Source organism: Coturnix japonica, chromosome 13, assembly GCF_054131305.1.
Source record: "Coturnix japonica strain WE chromosome 13, WE-NBRP24, whole genome shotgun sequence".
Classification (NCBI taxonomy): Eukaryota; Metazoa; Chordata; class Aves; order Galliformes; family Phasianidae; genus Coturnix; species Coturnix japonica.
The window spans coordinates 15831572-15847746 of NC_140675.1; the positions used below are offsets into that span (position 1 = coordinate 15831572).

Sequence of the window (16175 nt, forward strand, 5' to 3'; positions counted from 1 at the left end):
TTTTCTCTCTCTACCTTCTCATCCCAAAGTTTTACTGCGTCAGCTCTAAGACTCTCTCTCTCGTACCAGATTGAGTCTCGTTGGTACAGGAGATCTTTTCTCTCAGCTTCAAAAGCTTTTTCTCTCTCTACCTTCTCAGTCCAAAGTTTTTCTGCCTCAGCTCTAAGACTCTCTTTCTCGTACCAGATTGAGTCTCGTTGGTACAGGAGATCTTTTCTCTCAGCTTCAAAAGCTTTTTCTCTCTCTACCTTCTCAGTCCAAAGTTTTTCTGCCTCAGCTCTAAGACTCTCTCTCTCAGGAATGGTATTGACTAAGGCCCAATAAGCATTAGCTAGGCCCAAAATCATTTGTGCCTCCTGAGATCTGCCTGAGCCACAACATTCCTGCCTCAAATATGCAATCAAACTCTCAGGATTCTTCAAGTGTTCAGGAGTGAAGCTCCATAACACTGAAGATGTCTGTCCTTTGAGAATCTCTTCAATTCCCTGCCACTCAGTATTCTCTGGTTCTAGGGAAGACTTCCTCCGGATGTTATAAATCCAGATACTGAGTGAGATTATTACAATAATCAACAGTAAGATCAGGGAGATTAAGAGTGTGGCCCACTGATCATTCAAGAACTGCATAAAGGATTCATAGAAAGAAAGAGGAGCACGCTTAAAAATCACCATTTCTGTATAATTAGTTGCATTAGTTGCTCCCTCTGGAGCTGTATACAGATACGAAGTGAGCATTGCTAACCATGCTTTCAATTCATTATACAATTGTATAGCTCCATAAGAAAAAGTGGCTAGCTTAAACATGGCCCAATATGTTCGGAGCGTCTCAAAAAAGGAACCAATGGCACACAGTCCCTGGTAAAACAAATTTAGTAGAGAAAACATCTTTTTTCCTCCAATAGAGAGAAAAAGTAAAAGAAAACAAAGCTCAGCAGTGTTTATAAAATATACCGGAGTATTGGCAGTCCGCCTGGACTTTCAAGGTCAAGCTCGCAGGTGCAGAATCGCAAACACGAGATAGCTCCTTAACAGGGAAAAAAAAACTCGTAGCTCTGTTAAAAGCTAAAAGAGCAACAGAAGAAAACACAGAAAAACAGCAACTCAATTTGCCCGCATTCTCCACCAAAATCTGTCACGGTTTGAACTAAAAATCCACCTGCGTCCGTGACAGGGGGCCGTAGGCCCCGGAGGGGCCCTAGGCCGAAAGGAAAAAGTTAATTAGGAAAAGAAAACAGCGGCAACGATCTAAGGAGGCACACTTATTTACTAAATACTATATCGAAATACAGGATAACACAATATAATACAATATAATTGAAATTGAGCTAACGAATCAAGCAAAATAGGAGAGAGAATGAGTCCCGTAACCGAGAGGCCTACTGTAAATCTAGGCGAACGGCTGAAGGCTCCCACACACTCCCCTGAACGCCAGAACTCGAAAGACGTCAGTCTGTTCTGCGACAGAGTTAATATAGAGTCCAGGTCCCGTGACCTATCGTGTTGTTCCCTGGGAGATGTAGTCTTCTTCTGTAAGTTGCAGATTCAGTAAAATTATTCATGCTTAATATGATGTTATGATGTGGAATACTGATAGCAAAAATTACAAAATTATTAAACCATGACAAATTGTAATGGCTCATTCAGTTATTCAACAGAGACCAGACCAGGCTAAACCCCTTTAAGTGCCACACTCTCAGTTTGCCATTGCTGACGGACACGAGGAGCCTTTAAAATTCCCATGTGCCCCATAAGCCAAAGTTCTGTGGGTGACTGAGTGGGGACAGATGGCGTCCTGCTGCCTTCCCTGGCTTCTGCTGGGCAGCCACGATCCCACGATGTTCACTTCTTGGCTGACGTTCCATAAGCAACGCTTGCAGAACCTACACGGATCTCAGGAAGAGTTCCAGAACAACAGAAATTGTATCACGGGGCTTCACTGTGAGTTAAGCCCATCATACAGGATGACCCTGCGCCCATCAGGCTGCATTTCAACTGTCACACACTTGTGCATCGTGATGAAGTGAATGAGATTTGCCAAAACAATCAGTTCCACAGGCTGCGATACATCATTTTGATTTGCTTTTTCACAATTGAGATGGACATCCAGAATTACGCAATATGCAGCAAAATAAAGTTTTCCTAAGTGTAGCAACAGTGCCTGCTGCGCGTTTGCTCAGCCTTCCCAATAATATCTAACAGACTGCCGGCCACTTGTGATGCAGCAGGGGATGGATTTTCTGTTTATTTCTGTTTATTTACAGAGTATCCCAATGATAATGATATAAATTGCTTGCAGGGAAAGGTAACATTAGTAATGCATTTCTAAATATCTTTCAAATTGATTTAGCAAGGAGAGGCAGGGAAGAAAGTTGGCACGATATGAAAAATAAATGTGCATCACGGGAGTTTAAGAACCACAGATCTAATGTTTGGTACAAGAAACTTCATATCAGAAACCCTGTATCCTAGTGGTGAATGTGTTGTGTGGTCTGATGCCAATCACATCTGAGTGTGGTTGTCTCTATATGTTGAATGTGTTGGTGATGTTCAGCTCTCTTAACTGTTGTACACAGCCTTGAGAGGGTAAAATGACATATAGTTGCCAAATACTATTAAAGACATGATAAAGATTTCCCTATTTAATGCATAATATCAGGGTTTATTAATCCGTGTTATTTTTAGTTGGAGAAATGTGCAAATTTATACATTTAATGTGCTTAAATAGGGTGGTTAACACCATATTGCATCTTCACCCCTTACTGGATTAATTCCTTACTGAACAGTATGTCTAGAGAAAAAAAACAATCAGCATATGCTAAAGATTACAAGTCGCTTTTGGCCCTTGGCTTGCTCTGATCCGTAACAAAGCTACAGATTGAGAGAAAAACAATCACCAACCAAAGAGATGCTATTTCCTGTTCTAGAAACAGGACTCGAGCCAAGGAGCAAAACAGTATTTAACTAGAGCAGAGGAGCAAATGCCAAGATTCTGTAGCCTGAATATTGCAGATGGATGACTCTTAAAAATTACAAAGGTTTCCTAGAATGGTTACTCCCTTTACCTGCCAATTCTATCACTTAGATGGCAGAATCCTGTTTTTTTGGTAACCCAACAGATTTCCATTTTAATGACCCCATGCAGCACCAGCTCACTATTTTCTGGATGTTATGAACTCAAAGCACGTGTGATGTGTGCCCAATCTGTGCGGGCATGGAGAGCCCAGGGAGTCCAGAACATATTGTGCTGGAGGTGCAGGCACAGCTCCTCAGTGCAGGCACAGGAGGTCCCTCAGAACTCCTACTGTTCTCTCCATTAAAACGTCAGCAGGTACAGTTGTCTGTGGAGATGGAGCTGCTCAGGGAAGGTACTGCATATCAGGAGCAAACGGTGTAGTGGGGTGACATTGTTTCACCCCAATCCTACAGAAATGCATGTGGAACCCTTCTGTTATTTTCAGTTTAAAATCTTTAATACAAAATAAATAAATAAATAGAATAAAATCAATCTTCAGTCTTAGAATTTCATTGGAAGTGGGCTGCGAATAGATGAATATCAACATATATATATATATATATATATATATAACCTTCTTTTCTTTATATAACACATTTTACTACTGTTATAAAGCTACTTGGAGTGTAGCTGGGATAGCACACAGAACCATCTGCTCCATTTCCTCAAGGTCTTTTAGAGGATAATTTTTACTGAGCAGTATTCTTCTATATTAGTGCAATGAATACAATAAACTAACTTTGTTGCGCTCACATTTTTGCTCCACTGAATTTCTTTAAGGCTGTTAATTTAGAAGGTGAGTGCTTTACGTCTCTTGTATTAGATACTTCAGTAGACAGAAATTGAGTAAATATTTGAGTTCCTGGCACAGATGTTCATTTTATTGCATCACGGGCTGTTCTAGAAGTCCTTGTCTGTGGTATTTAAGCTGTTTCTTCATTCTGTTCATTAACTAATTGCTTTTCTGTTCATTATCTATATGCTAACTTCAACGTTCTATATGCTATTTGCATACAACCAGCAACAGCCTACAGTCATATATAACATATAAACTGAGCGTTCCATTCAAATGGAAGGTAGCTAAACAAGCAGTTGTTTGAGTTACTTTAACCTGACAAACTCTGAGCCTTCAACAGTTTTAGATCTTGAAATATTCAGGTCTTGAAAAGCCCAAGGAAAAATGGCACAGCAGTAGAATTTCATTCATCCAATCAGCCACAGTACATCTGTCACATTTCTGATGGGGTAAAAACACAAAGACAGCCCAAAGGAGTAGTTTCTGTGTTGGTCTTCAGGAGGGCATAAACTGCTACAATCCTTTTATGAACTCTGGAGGTTATGCAGAATGCCTTAGAGAATGATCATGGCACGCATGTGGTGTCTCGTGGAGTTAAGCTGACAACATCAGAGCAACTGTTAAAGAAATCTCAGTATCTCTGAAAATTCTCAGTATCTCCTTTGCCCAAGGAGGCTGTGGATGCCCCATCCCTGGAGGCATGCAAGGCCAGTTTGGATGTGGCTCTGGGCAGCCTGGTCTGGTGATTGGTGACCCTGCACAGAGCTGGGGGGTTGAAATGAGGTGATCACTGTGGTCCTTTTCAACTCAGGCCATTCTCTGATTCTCTGAAAAATCAGCCTTTACATGAAACAGTGTCACATCTGATTGGTAGCAACACTGGCTGACAATCAAGTATGCTTTTACCTGTGCCAAATAACTGTGCCACAAGCAATATTGCCCTCTCTTCTGTTTTACGAGCTTTCCTATCAGGCCGTGCATCCTCCATACCATACCTGGGAGCTTGCCCAAAACATTCTACTGCCTGCAAGCCAGACAGCATGGCTACAAATCAACTCATATTGCTGTGAGTTTGGCTGTTTTGAAGGATGGTCTGGTAGAGTCGTACAGTTTCTGTTATTTCTAGGGAGCCTGGGCTGAAGCTTAATGAAAAACACTGCATTCTGCAAGAGTGAAAAGCTGAATCAAGACTTATGAGAAACTGTGGATTATGAAATGCTGCACAAAGCTGGAACAGAGCTGGCTTGAACTGCACTGCACTGCAGAAAAAGACAAAGTTGAAGCAAGAAGCAGTTATCTTTTACAGTGGGTGCCAATAATACAAGACTTGTGCAGTGCAGCCCTTCCCAAAAATTAACAGTGTACTTGATGCTGAGTTCCTTTTCCAGTGAATCTGAGAACTTCCATCTGTTGAAAGAACTGCTCTCATAAATGTTCATGCTCGGTAGACCCAGGCTTATATCATGGTTGATGAAGGGGTCATTCGAAAGAGGCTGCCAGGAAAGTATCAAGCCCTTAAGGCATAACAAGCCCAGGGAAGTTTGTTTGGATGGTGTAATGAATCCAACTTGTTAATTTAGCTCAGTTTGGTGCTGATAGCAGAGAGCTACGAAAATAAAAAGAAAATTTGGTCTGAGAGGTGTAGTACAATTAGAAGTGAAACACTCAGCAAACAACCCAAGGCATTTGTCTTTTAATCTACTCCAATTCTAATAGTTCTTTTTCTAGGCTTATTCTCCTTGCTATTTTTTTTTTTTCCTGTGCCCCAGGTCACAACCTGACCAAGTCCTCCTCTCTCAGTTTTAACTTGAGGTCTCTGGTAGACATTGATGATGTCACCAGGGATGTCACATGAGGTCATATTTCAAGCGACAGCTCAATAATGAGGTTTTATAGGGAAAAAAAGTATCAGAGCACAAAAGTGAGAAGATACGGGGTGAGACTCAGAGAGATCTAAGCAGCAGATCCCTGTTCACCAGAGTTCACAGCTCCAAGCTGGGCAATCTTCCATGCAGCTGAATTTAGATGTGAAATACAACAAGAATATCTGCCAACTCTACAGACCTTTCCCAAGCCCCATTCAGATTTTCTCACAGTTCTCCTGAGGTGCGTTTTGGTGGAAATACCCAAGTTGAGATCTCTGACTACAGTGCTGGCAATGGAACCAGACGTTACTAACAGAGAATCCACAGCCTACATGCTGGCCAAGAGGTCATGTAAACTCTGCTTCCCTAAGAAAGCAGCTGAAAGATCAGCCTTTCAGGCCACAGGGCTGTGGTGGGCAGATGTCCCCGTGGTCATGGTCCATCAACCCTCAAAGATCCCTTAACTGAGCTTTTCCACATTAAAAACTCCAAGGGCTTAAACAGAAAGAAACAGAAGGAAAACAGCAGATCTCATCATACTATCCTTACATGTTCTTTCAATTCCTTTAGGTGGTTTACACCACCAATAATCCTCTAGGTAGAAGTGGCACTTGCTTATGTTTAGCACAGCAGGACCTTGACCTAGTAGGGATCTCTAAGCACAAAACAGCATTAGATCTAATAATTGCCCCATAGAAGAGACCAAGAGCCTGCAGTCAGTGGGAGGCTCTCCATTTGGAGCAGAGTGAGCCCTTAAGCATCCTTGCTCTGTATCCCTTCCTGTGTTGTTCTGGACTACACCACATTTTGCCCAGTTCTGTGCAGCACAGCTGTCCTCCTCAGTGCCACAGCTCCTGGAGCTGATGCACACAGCAGCACTGCAGCCCTTTAACCCAAAGGATCTTTAGCAAGCACAACCGGCCTCTCATTTGGCTGGAAAGTAATCAATAAGTGACATAAATTTATGATCATCTTTCAGCTAAGTTCCTTCAAATTCTTTAATTAGATTGTTTTCAGTCTGAAGTTTGTAATTACTTAATTCTCTCAGCTCCTTGAACTCATTGTTCTTCATTCTTACAGGTATGGAGGCCATTCAGAAAGAATAAAATTAGCCTTGAAATAATCAGTAGTGCACAAAGATGGTGCTTCATCATGGTGCTTTTTCTTGTTATTTCTGCTTGTTGGATACAAAAACAGACAATGTTTTGCTCTCCCAGCTCATTCATTCAGATGTTTTCGTAAAACACTGACTGGAAGCGGTGCTGCATTTATGCTGTGCCTGATGTGCCCATTAGTTAAACACCTACTCTCCAGATAAATGGATTTCAGCCTCCCATATGCAGACCCATTCCACCAAGCCTATAATGACGTGCCCACAAATCCATAAATCCTGGCCGTACACTACACCAACACAGCTAAAGAACAAGTTAAAGAATGTTTAAACACTGAGAAGAAAACCACAATAAGAGTGAAGAGTGACAATGAGAAATGCAGCCACACAAACCAGAGCTACACAGGTAATTGCTGTTTTGGCACAGGTACTGATCTGAGCTGTGTTTGAGTGTATGCAGCGTACATACATATGCCTGTATTTTCACACCAACTATCTGGAGCAACATAACCAGTGTGCTTTAAGTCTGGAATCCACGTTGGGAGAAAAAAAAATCTGTTTGAGTGAAATACGTCCTCTGCATTTGGAGCTTCATATAATTAAAAATGACATTGCAGCAAGCAAATCACAAAGCAACCCATCACTTTTAAGATCTAACAAATCAGACATTCGGGGGTAGGTTCATAATGCATTTCCCTCCTCTTTTCATTCCCATCTGCCTGTCAGTGCCAGCTGCATCAAGCTGGCTCCCCAGGGCTCTCAAGGTTTGCCTCTCAGACCAGCCCAGCCCTGTGCTGGACTTTGCTGAAATGGCCATAGCCCATTGCACCACAGGAAAATGCACAGCAGCATCTTAAAGCAGCTTTACATGTGGCTCACTGAGGTTTTCAAATCAGTGGCAAGAGACAAATTTACATCAGCAGTGAGATGTGTGGAATTCCTCTTGATTCTCCAAATCCTACATCATCAATCACGTGCCATAATAAATTATGTAAATTTCATGTACTCTTCTTTTATAAAACATTTGAATTACATTAATTTATATATATATATATTTAGATTCCTTTTGCTGGATTCTGCTGATCCTAACACCTTCTGAATATTCATGGACCTGTATTGCACTAAGGTGACAATTTGGAGAATATCTGCCTCCTTGTGGATTTCTGGCTATGGACTGGCTCTAATTTATCCAGGGAGGGTAATGGAGTTACCATCCCCAACCAGAGCCCTCCTGTATATTGGTGGTGAGTTACTGCAGGGCACAGACCAATATATTAATGCATATTGGAGCTGAGGATTATGCTAATGTGTTAGGCTGTGCACTGGAGTGGGGAAGTAGGGCAGGGAGCTGGGAAGTGCAGCCTCAGCTGCCATCTCTGCTGGAGCTGCAGGGCTCAGGGGAGGAGCTGGAACTCCCACCTTCAACATATGATTTTATAATTTCATAGGCTGCCCTATTTACGTCTAATCATCGCCTGCTCACTTGCACCTGCGTTGAAAGGGGTTTTTCCTGTGCCATTGTGTCTCTGTTGCTCTGTGTCACAAGGGTTCACCAAATTCACTGCTCACGGGCCAGCACTGACCATTTTCCTGCCTGCCAGCCACTGCAAACCCCAAATGACAGCTTCTCTCATGTCTTGGTTTTCTCAGTAACGGCCTGCACTTCTATGTAGCCCAAAGTGGTTTCAGCACTAGGATTCTTTGATTCCAGCTTTGCAGTTTTATGGCATGCAAATGCACATTCCTTCATCTGAAATGGCTCTTTACCAGACACAGCAGTGGCACGGGAGCTCAGCAGAACTGTGAAGCCTTGTGGAGGGTTCTGCATGGGGTCAGCCACACCAGGTGGCCATGGCACACCTCTAGGTTCCTCCACACGTGAGGCTTACCCTGCATAGAACCAGCCCCACTGAGGCTGCTTTCTGTAGCAGTGCTATATCAGTGCAGGAAGCCTCAGATGTGATGGTTCTTCCTACAGCCAGGCTGAGCAGAGCAGCTGAGAGGCCAAAAATTCAACATCTCTCTTCATTCCAAGCGGTGAGTTATGAAATACACATCCCTAGTGGAGCACTGGGAGTTGCTAAATGAGTTCCCGATAGTCTCCATAGCAATGGAAAAGCATGCTAAGAAGAGAAGCCATGTGAAGATGTGTGCCAGAGATAGGTCTCCTTGACAACAGCCAAGACATGGGAGCAGTGCTGCTGGAAGAGCTGGTGCGGGGTGCTCCATCCCATTGCATGACACAAGGCAATGCACAGGGGCTCCGCTGAACGGCACTGAGACAAGGAGAGATGGAACCACAGACAGCAAGGAAACCACTCCCACACACACCTCTCAGAAAGGTGGGTGTGTGTGCAAGTCAGCTCCTTTGCTTTCCTACCAGCAGTACGAGTACACACACTGCAAAGTCAGATATTCAAAAATAGCCAGGTTTGCTATGTTACTTATATACATCATCATATGCTGTCCTGTTTATTTGCCTTATGAGACAATCCTTAATTACACGATCAACTGAGACTTTACTGTAGGATCCCTGCCTTGTTGAGAACACAGGCAGATGATGGTACCCAATTGGTGAGTCAATATTTTGTCTTTTCCTTGTTGTTCAATAGTTTGCCTCAGGCTTTCTTTATTTTATACTGTACAAACAGATTCACAAAGACAAAATAAATTCCCTCCTGACGATTTCTGCTGCAGCTATTATAGCAGCAAGGTTAAATGCTACTGAACTGGAACAATGCTAAAAATACTAGCTAAAAAATAAACTCTGACTACAAAGGCAAAAAAGCCAGGAGCAGCAAGACAAAGGGATTCTACAGCTGCATCATTCACTGCTTGCTTGCAGCACTCGGAAACCAACTCATCCAGCTGTTCCTTTTGTTCCCATTTCCTTCTTCATTTACCCATATTTCAGAAAGGTTTTGCAGCACAGTGCCATCATATCTCCTCGCTGTGCCCTCTGGGCAGCAATGCTCCACAAAGGGCTATGATACTTGGAGGGTCCAACAAGTGTAATTAATAACCAATGCCAAAACAAAGAGGGCATTGTTTAACTTGGTGAGCATGTAAAAACAAGGTGTAGGACCCTGCTTGGTCCTTCAGGCAGCTGCTGAGCATTCAGCAAAGTCCAAATGATGGACTGTCACTATAATGGCCAGGATAAACAAAGCACAGTGTTTTCAGGCAGGTAAAGCATCACAAAGTGCAGGAACATTGTCACTTCTGTAATAAACGAAACACATAGTTGAGCTGTTTGAGTTTTCAGTCAAAATTAAATCATATTGACTTCCTCTGGCTTTCTTGTGATTAAAAGAAGTAACTGCCCTTTGAGTAGTTAATCAATTTAGAATTAATTCCATTGTTATATCCTATTTGAGTTGCTAGCTGAAGGAGCAGATCCATCCTTATCATCCCACTGTGCTCTACCATCAGAGTTTCAGTATTACCTGAAAACCTGGAGTCTGTGAATCTGTCTGCAGCAATGTCAGCAGAGAGTGCTGCCCCTGCTCTGAAGGAAGTTTTCTTCTTGAGCCCAAGGTGTCCTGATGAGTTGGCCCAGGCTGTGCCAGGCACTGCATGCAAACCTAGATCTGCCAAATGAAACAGAACAACAGCAAAATGTGCCGTGGGCTGCCAATGAGACAGACTGCATCACACAGGGTGCTGCCTCAAGGGCCAAATAAACACACGCCACTGGAGGAGATGTACAGAGATCGTGAGAGGCACAGCCTGGCAAGGAGGCGAGCACCAGGAAAAGCAGCATATCTGAACAATAAGGGATGTTTTCTTAATGCCTTTTATCCATGCATGCAAAGCTGGCAGCCTTGATAAGTCCTGTGAGAGGATTTTGCTTGTGTTGTCCAAGGAATAACATTTGTCTCCAGGACAGAAGTCACTCGATGGACATTTCAAGTCAACCTTACAGCTCACCAGAGCATCATTTTGTTTGCTGTTGTACCCACAGCATGAGCAGGACTAGCAGGCAGGACACCTTTCCTACACAGGCTGCAGGCATTTATTTGCAGGCATTGTATGTTCCCATACGATGTGTAGTGCAGTGCTGCCTGCTGCTGGAGCTGCATCAAACCACCAAACAGGGGAGGAACTCAGAGCACCATTGCTCTGCGTGCCCTCAGCCCAGAGTGAAAAGGCTGCCCTTTGTGATTACAGATTGTGACAGGAGGGGAGAGCACAGCTTTTCACTTAGCCGGGTGAAGGAACTGCACAGAATTTTTGTCTAAAGCAGCCCATTCCCAGCAGGCAGACTGAGGCTCATGGTGTGCTGGGTGCAGGTGGAGTGAAGCTGTGTGGTGCAGGGTGCAGGTGGGACTGGAGCTATAATCAGTGCCAGGTGCCCTTGTCTCTGCTATAGGTGGTTTTAGGGCAAAACATTGACTATGCTGAGAAAATTCAGCAATAATTCAACTGAAAGAAAACTGAGGAAGATGTTTAGGAAAGCTCTAAGGCTGTGCTATCATTTGGTTTGCCTCTTGCAGAAACCCTTCCTGACTCACTGTGTTTCTATGGGTTTAAATCCAAGTCCTCACTGTTCACCTCCCGGATCACCTCCGCAGTCTTTCTCGGGATGGCAGGGATGACAACGTCTGCAGGCTCCCTCTGATGGGAAGAGGATGAAATAATCAGGTTTGGCGGAAGCTCACCAGGCTCCATCCACACGGAGAAGCGGCTCCAGCTCGTGGGTCAGAGCTCAGCCCATTTTCTCCAGTGTAGGGGCAAAATGTCCCCCACCTTCCTCTTAACCCCACCATCCCACAGTATGTGCACAGGTGCTGTTCTATTCTGTTCTATGAATTTCAAGGGATGAGTTTCCATTTGTCACAGTGCTGTATGACAGACCCTAACTTCTCCCTTCTGAGAAGGACTCCACGCAGTTCTTGCTCTGATCAGCAGATGGCCAAATATTACCACACATTCCCAACACTGATCTCAGGCCAAGTAACTGGGTACAAAACTGCTTTCCTGCAAGAAGCTTTTCTTTATAAAACGGCACACGTACTTGTGGCATTTACCTTCCTATAAGCAATATTACAAAATGTGTGCCAAACGTTAACATTCATTTCCTTCCACGCTCTCAGCATTCTTGCCAAAGTAAGGAGCTCTCAGCAAACAGAGTGGAATAAAGCTCTGCCCTCAGACACCTGAGGATTAGTTCTTATTTCAGATGCATTTGGGGCTGCAGAGAGCCAGAGCCGGTGCCTGCCTCCCAGCTGGCAGCAGGTGGCAGAGCGAAGGCGCTGCTTGCAGAGCCCAGAGCCATTGGGATGCACAAAGCATTTCATTACAACATGGATCAGGCCTTGCCATGGCTTGGTTTTGCTATCGCACGGCTCAGTCGCTTCCTCTGCTTTGCAGAAAAGCCAGCACTGCTTGCACCACGGCACTCAGCAGGGCAGAGGGGCTTCAACATTGCGTAGTGTCTGAGAAAAATCAGTGTAGGCACAGCACCACAGTGACTAATGGGAGCAAAAAGCCAAGGAACAGCCTTTACAGCATCACCTCAGGATGGGCTGTTTAGGCAGGAGGGCTGGCTCAGGGGGAGCTGGGAGCTCGGGTCCCCATTGCCAGAGGCCTCGCAGGCAGACACTAACCCTAAGCCTGATTTCTGCCTTTCATGCCCCCACGGGGCAGCATGCTGGGGTTCACAATCCCATCTCTTGTCCCTGCCCACAGCCAAAGAGGGACATGGAGATGCTGCACCTGGAGTAACACATGTTGGGATTTTCCAGTTTTAGAAGGACTCTTTTAGGGCATAAAGACCCAAAATAATTTTTTTCTCTGGTAAGCATATTAATAGTTATCTGTGTCTGGGCCATCTGATTAAACCAGTCTGAGCAGACATAAGTTAGGTATCAAACTTAGCAACTTGAGAAAATAATTCCCTTTGTCTTCTGAGAGCCCTGTTATGACCAAGAGCATCACTGACTTTATGACAAACATAATTCCACCCCGAGACACTGGCAATCCCGGCAGGCAGTTTAAGAAACATGCATTTCTGTACAAGTCAGAGAAAACAGATGAGCTGAAAATAAAATCACTCACTAAAGAATAAACAGCAAATCCTGGTACTATTCTGGGCACTGCATTTTCTTGGCTGCAGGGTGGGGACTTCCAGAGCTTGAGTCCTATTCTCACGCCTGATCTGAAACAGAGCAAAGCAGGAGGGAAGTCTCTGCTGTTCTAAAGGGGCAGGGATGGATGTAGGCATGCAGCCACAAGGATGGGGGATGGAGAGCATCCCCTAAAGCAGAGGAACACAATCCCAGCCCTGCACACACAAGAGATGCTAGATCTTGGGGCAGCAACCGGGTACTGCACACAGCAAGGCAACCTCCGCACATGTGCGTTAGTAACCCTGCTCCCGTGCTAATCACACCAGCTGGGAGGTGGCTGCTAAGCAACTAAACCCTGCGAGGAGGCACGTTTGAGATAATTCTAAAAATAGGCTCCGGCGGGTGAGACGCCGTGAGCATCACAGCGGTGACGTCAGGTCCTGGAGCTGACTGCAGCCTGGGCACGATGCTCCGGGCATCCCCAGGGACCAGAACCATCAGCAGCCTCCGACACAGCTGACAGCCTCTGACACACTGCTTCTGCCCATGCCTGAGGCAGGGTGCAGCCCTCGGGCAGACTTTGAGGTGCTGCAGGGCACGGGGATGCCCATTTTGTATCCTCACCTGGCTGGGGAGAGAATGGAGAGGATACCCTGGGCTAATGCTCATTCCTCATAGAGGAAACAGCCTTTGCGTAGCTGTGCCATACGTTTCCCAGTCACTACACACCAGGGTGTGGATGTACATTCATCCCCCAGTTCTGGTGTGAGCAGTGGGAGCTGACTGATCTGCAGCAGGCTGCACTCCATTCCAGCACCTTTTGGGCACAGAAACCACTGGTGGAAAAAACACCAGACTTGGACAAATCAAGTGCATGTCAACATGCTGGTGATTCACATGGTTTCAAAGGGATTGTCAGGAGGATCCCATTCAGTGCCTTTTATCAAGCCACAGTACAGACACCCAGGCTGGAAAGCCTGTTGTGCCTTGTGTCTTTCTTGACTGCAATCTCAGTGCACTGGAAGGAGATTGCCAAGTGAGAAGCACTGTACTTACCTGTTGTAACACAGCAGCTCATAGATTCTCTCTACAAACCCAGCAGGAGGGCTCAGCCAAAATCAGATGCCCGTAAGTATTTTACAAAAGGTTTCTCACCATCCATCAAAACGCACCAGCAACGCAAATAACAAGTGGCACACATGGGCTGGAACCTGGAACGTGGAGCTGCCCAGCCCATGGCATCCCTGCAGCTGTGACCACACATCTCACTGCTCCTCTCCCTGTGTCACTGAGCGCTCATTGAAAGGCCAAGGGTTTGACACCTTCTTACTGAGAAGTACAGAGAAATCCTTTGGAGAGATTTTGCACCATAAACATACTTCCCTGTGCTGGTCTATATCTAAGTGATAAATGAAGCTCAGCACACTTGAAAGAGATTAATCTTTGAAAAGCAAACCAGAGCCAATAATCCTTTGCACTTTTGTGATTCTATCTATCTGGTTCTTTTTGCTGTCCTTCCAGAGCAGTGTGTGGGAGATGGATGCAGCCCATTGTCTTCGTGTCATGCAACTCCAAACCACCTTTGCTTGCCACAACCTTGACTTACCCCAGGCATCCAAAGGGCTTCAAGTCTGCTGGCTTATTGCTGCTCCGGGACATGCAGGAAGTTTGAGCTCTCTCTGTCCTCAGGATGTATTGGAATATGACTCAAGGCAGTGGTGTGTTCACCAGCTTTTCCCTGCATTTTTTGGTCCAAGAGATTGTCACCCTCCAACCATCATGGCAAGTTCAGTTCTCAGTGGGTGGAAGGAAGGGGCCACTCCCAGGCCTGTGTGTGTGTGCTGGTAAGAAGCATTAAGAGCATCCAAGAGCAAAGCTACAGCTGGACAGGCCAAGCCTGAGGAGCTCAGTTCAAGCCACCAGAGAGGACCTCCCAGCACTGCAGCCCTCCAGCACAGAGTGAGGGTACCCCAAAACCTGGAGCTTTATTTCCCCATTAGGTTCTGCCATGAAGTCTCTTTGATAACATTTTTATGGCCCCCATCCATCTTATTTAAACTTCAGTGCAAATAAAAGGCCGTGCATTCACAGTCCCATCACGGAGCTCTGACTCACCCAGTCCCAGCAGACGCCGTGTGTTAAATTAATTTTGGAATGTGCTCCAGAGAAATTGTTTCAGCTCCTTCAGCTGAGAACCGCTACACCGCCACCCACCAGGGCACAGCAATAAAGGGTGTGTAAGGAGAGGACTTTAATTAGGTGGTGATTAGCCTCATTAGGGCTCAGTTCATGAATAATGTAACTCATCCCCCCATCCCCTGGCTCTGTGGAGGAGGGGGATAATTCTTGCTGTGAAGGGGGAAAGCAAGCCAGACCAGTATTCTGTTCTCTCCACCAGACAACACAGGGCTGCACACTGCATCTCACTGAACCTGGAACAGCCCTGATACACTGAGTGGGTTTTAACTTTACTTTAGCATCACTCAGAGCAGAGTTAAACCCATAGACTGAAATGTTTACCAGCCAGGTGGAAAAAAATACATATTTTCTGGTGATACCTTTCTGCCCAGCACACACAGCTTCAGTTACGCCTGTGGGAAGCAGAGGAGACTCTGGAAATCACGATGGGATAAGCAGAGCACCTGCTGAACACAGCGTTTATGGGCCGCTGGCTCACACTCCTGTCTCTTATCGAAAACATTCCAATAGTTATTTCCCAGCCAGCCCCGGCCCTTGTGTTCTTCCACACTGGTACATGGGCTGAAAGTTGGGTCAGGATTTGTCTCTGGCTCCATCTTTAAGTAAAGTTCCTCTGAGACCAGAGCATGTTGCTCTGCCATGGGCTGCAGTGTCAGGCAGAGACCACAGGTGAGTGCTGGGGCAGCACACAGAGCACTGAAGTGCCCAACGTGTTGTCAGTGAGTAAAAAAAAAGAAAGTGTGATTAAACTGAATTACTGACTGGCTGGCTGACAAGATAATTAGTTGTCCCACAAAGCTAATTAGCAAATTCCTGAGGCTGCAGCAACCACCAGACCAAAAGCATACCAACCTCCCTGCTAATTCAGCCTCCCTGCACTTATTATACACTCTTATCTCCCCCAAGCAACACTTGTGCATGGACAGGAGACACCTTCTCGTTTAATTGCTGAGCTCTCCAGTGGTTTCCAATCAGTGGACATCAGCACCAGCTCTGGATGCAGCACAGAGGCATGTGGCTTCACGCAGGCATGGGCAGCCCCAGTTCTCCTGCAGACCAACCGTGTGCCATGCAGAGCAGCATCTCACAGCTCTGCTCCTTTCAGTCCAAGTCCATTCCCA

General features: G+C 45.3%; 1 long non-coding RNA gene across 1 annotated transcript; it reads right to left on the reverse strand.

The window, feature by feature from the left end:
- Positions 1 to 9228: 9228 nt before the first annotated feature.
- LOC146758700 (uncharacterized) lies at positions 9229 to 15367 on the reverse strand. Its single transcript, XR_014933879.1, has 2 exons — positions 12845 to 15367; positions 9229 to 11401 (listed from the first exon to the last, which is right to left on the reverse strand). It is a non-coding gene; the product is annotated as an uncharacterized LOC146758700 (long non-coding RNA).
- Between the last annotated feature and the right edge of the window lie 808 nt (positions 15368 to 16175).